This window comes from Alligator sinensis, unplaced genomic scaffold (assembly GCF_000455745.1).
Source record: "Alligator sinensis unplaced genomic scaffold, ASM45574v1 scaffold1046_1, whole genome shotgun sequence".
Classification (NCBI taxonomy): Eukaryota; Metazoa; Chordata; order Crocodylia; family Alligatoridae; genus Alligator; species Alligator sinensis.
Window position 1 is genome coordinate 1,083,848 of NW_005842174.1, and position 3,871 is coordinate 1,087,718.

The window sequence follows — 3,871 nt, forward strand, 5'->3', positions numbered from 1 at the left end:
CCTAATGCTTTCTGTTCCATAGCTTGAATCCTGCAGGTACGCGGAGCAGATATCAAATTGCAGCGCCCTTCATCCCTCCAAAAGGACACAAGTTTATCTTCATTTACGGGTTTGCTTCACGTTCCCATACAGAAAACCAGCAAACCAGGCAGTGAATGCCTCTGCAGTTATTATATGCGGCCGGGACACAACTGAATTCATTCAACATTCAGTGAATCAGTTACCAGATAAGATTCCTATGGATGTTCTCACTGACTATCAAAAAAGTGAAGGAAGCCTGAATAGGCAGCTGTGATCTATGGGAACTTGCCCTACACGTTCTGTGCGCTGCACCTGAAAAGAATTATTTATACTGCTGAGAACAAAGCCTTTCCCTTTTGAAACCAGTGACCTTCACTTAACAAAAAGTTTTTAATACGTTATAATGCAGCACAGAAGTTTAAAGAGCAACACAATTAAAGAATGACTCTGCAGGGAAAAAAACACTCCCTCGTAGCTAAGAAATTGCAGTCACTCTTCATACATACAGTTTGAGTATTCGGAAAAATGACATTGGTGAAATGCCATTGAGATTACGTTGGCAGGAACGTGTGAGCTTGTCCTGTTTTCTGCCCCTTAGGTTATATGTGTGTGTGTGCGTGTGTGTTTGCAGATGCCACTTTGCTGAAACTTTAAGGGAAACATCGTCTTACCTGCTAGATGATATTTCATCAGGATTTTTATGTTAATCGCTCTTATTGCTCTTAAACGATGACTGGCAGCCTTCTCCGGTACATTAGAGTGCCTCTCCAAGTTTCATCGGTGGTGGGGTGTGTGCCTGTGTGTGTGCAACCTGTGCATGCATGGCTGTGCATGATGCTTAAAAGGACAAAAGCTAAGCAGGTCCAACATGAAATGCTTGGTGGGGGGTTTTCCACATCAGCAGCTAACCTGCAAATACTTGTAACTTCCCTGCCCCCATCCTAATCGAGGAGCGTGTCAAGTGTCACGACTGCAGTTTTAAAGCTGCATCAGAGTGAAAAACAGGGGATTTACGTGATCACCCTTGCTGCGCCAAGACATTTGCATAATGAACCAGCCTTTATTCAGAACTTGCAGGCGGAAAGCAGGACACATTTGTCAAGACACCCAGGATGCCAGGGTTGACTTTCCATTCCTGTGTAACCAACAGTGATCATGATGCAAAGAACCACAGGGAAATGGTGTTGTGTCACATTGAGCTCAAAGCCTGAAAGTGCATTGTAATTGCCTACAGTGTATGACCTCCCCTGGTCCTTCTGTATGTTCTCGTTTTATCTAACTGGAAGACCGTCTCTCTCGTCTGTCGGCCTCCATAGTGAGGCAAGTTTGCTCAAAATGATCCATGCTTTGTTGTATATCATGGTCCCCATAGAGACGATTTGGTGCCTGCGTCTCCCATGTATTGCTGTGAGTATTGCATTTATTATATTTATAGCATTGTGTATAATAACATTGTCTAACATCGCATATCATAAGGCATGGAGCATTTTGAGCAAACCCGCCTCATTAGGGAGGCAGATAGGTGAGAGAGACACAGGGAAAGATGTGTGACCAAACACTGCCAGGATCCATGCAACATCACCAGGATCTACTCTTTCCTCCCAGAACCGTTAGCCACGGCTGCAGTTGAACTTGCAGATCTTGGATTGGCCTCCTCAGTCATCTACAGATGCACTGATGACTTCCCTGTTTACTAGAAGACTGTCATCCTCATATTGATGGACTGCTCCACGTGGAAGACGTTTTTGATGCTCCTTGGCACTGAGAATGAGCATTATTGCTCGGGATTCGGTGCCCGTGCTGGGGAAGGGAAGCCTATTACGATTCTACCTCCTTTCTGCCTCGTTCGTAGTTAAGAAAAACATGAGTTCAGGGCAGGGAACTCTCTGCAAACTGATTGCTGTGGCTGGTCAGGGATCCTTACTCACGGTGCATGAGTTGTCTCCTCTATCGGTCTCTGATTGGATCAGGGAGAATTTTTGAGCAAGAGAAGAACAAGGAGAGCCAGAGAGTGAACTTCCTCCTCGCGGTCATTAGTCTGCAAGGTGCCACTCTCTCCTCTGTCCTGCCTTCCCCTGACTTCAGACTAAAACCCTAACTACCTCTTTAATCATGAGGCATTAAGCACCCGTGGTGCTCCCATGAAATCAATGGGACTAATGGCATAATTCCTCACTGTTGTAAGTAGAGAGGGTCACATCCTGGTCTGCAGTGGATAACAAATGCAATGCAAAGAAGGATGTGAAGAACACCCACCTTCACCTAGATCTTTCAGCACACATTTGCAAAAGGGCATACAGACCCCAAAGCCATTCCCAGTTCAAGTTAATCTTTGCAAAGGCTGTTTTTGCAATCTTTAACCAGCCCTCAGCAAAGCCACATCTGCTTTTCTAGCTTGATCACTGAAGGGTAGAATATCATTTCTGTTTTTCATATCATTTCTGAACCATTTTCAGAATGGAGAAAGACCCTGGCCTCTGAAGCAAGCCTGGCAAATGGGGAGAGAGCCACTTCCCACTCAGCTGAGACACGGCAGAGTCTGAAACAATCTCCAAGAGCAGCAGTGGATGCCCTGTGGGAGCTGACTCATGAAAATGCTATTATGGCTCAGAGACAGGGATTTACAATGGAGATGCGTCCATGGTTATTTGTCTCACTTTGGGCAGCACAAGAACATAAGGGAAATGCATTCCCTCTGGTTAAAGGTGCCTTCAGAAGAAAGCACATTGCCCTCTGCTTTATCCTGCTGAATCTGGGTAACATGAGGCTGTGTGTTCAAGCAGCATGGTTCAGAGGAGGCTTTGCAAGGTGGTGCTTCAGAGCTGTTTTGGCCAGCCTCAAATTATACATGCCCAACAAGTTGTGGGGACATACCTCATATCAGTAGTGCCGTCAGGGAACTGGGAGAGCCAATCTGCCCAGCTGGCACGTGCAAATGTAGACGTTCCCTCTGCAGATCCACACCTGCTCTCATGCACGCCAGGTGTTGTGCACATAATAAAGTGGAAAACTATCTGCACTGCAGGCTGGAGTGGTGGGCTGAGATACCCAAACCGGCTCTGTGTGAGCCAGCAGGGTGACTAGTAGCAGTCTGGCTGCAGCAGCTTGGGCCTCTGTCCAGTCAAGGCAGGGATCCTATGGGTAAAAAGAGGATGTGATGATGTAATTAAAGACTGGGTCATAATATAGACATGCAAGGGGCTGAACTAAGGCTGCACAGGCAGCCTTTACTCCGTCTTGCAAGTGTGTGGCATTGCTACCTTAATCCCATTCTTTTAATGCTTTTTCTTGTGTATACCATTTAATATCAACACATGACTTCCCCTCTAGAAAATAAAAGACAAGGGCCACATGCAGACGAAATGAGGGGTGAGTGTGCACAACACTTTAAAGTGGGCTAAATGCTTTTGTGCCGCTTTAATGGTGTCGGGGTTTGCACGCCTTGGCAACATATGGCGCATTAATTCCAGCCGCTGTAGGAAATTCGGCAGCGTAATGTGCCTTAAATGACTTGGGGCACAGCAAACTAAAACTCATCTGAGGAGCAAGGCTCTGCAGGAAGCCCTGCAGGCAGCCTGGCAGCAACCTGGGAAAGCAGGGTCCACCCAAAAAAAGTGGTGAGCCTGATCTTTTTATTCCCCTCCCCACCCAGGAGCCTTCCTGCCTGCCTGAGCTGCACGGGGGCCTGGTGCTTCCCTCCATGGCTGTGGTGCCTCCCAGGACTACCCGAGTCGGGTGCCTGTGGGCAAGTGCCACCTTGGGAGGAAGCACCATAGTTTCATAGTAGCTAGGGTCAGGAGGGACCTGAGCAGATCATCTAGCCTGACCCCCTGCCACAGGCAGGGAAGAA

The 3,871-nt window shown here is 47.3% G+C and overlaps 1 protein-coding gene across 1 annotated transcript in view; it reads left to right on the forward strand.

The window, feature by feature from the left end:
* The window catches only part of CDH4 (cadherin 4), a 759,836-nt gene that overhangs the window by 725,033 nt on the left and 30,932 nt on the right, over positions 1-3,871 (forward strand). The gene's annotated exons all lie outside the window — the stretch shown is intronic.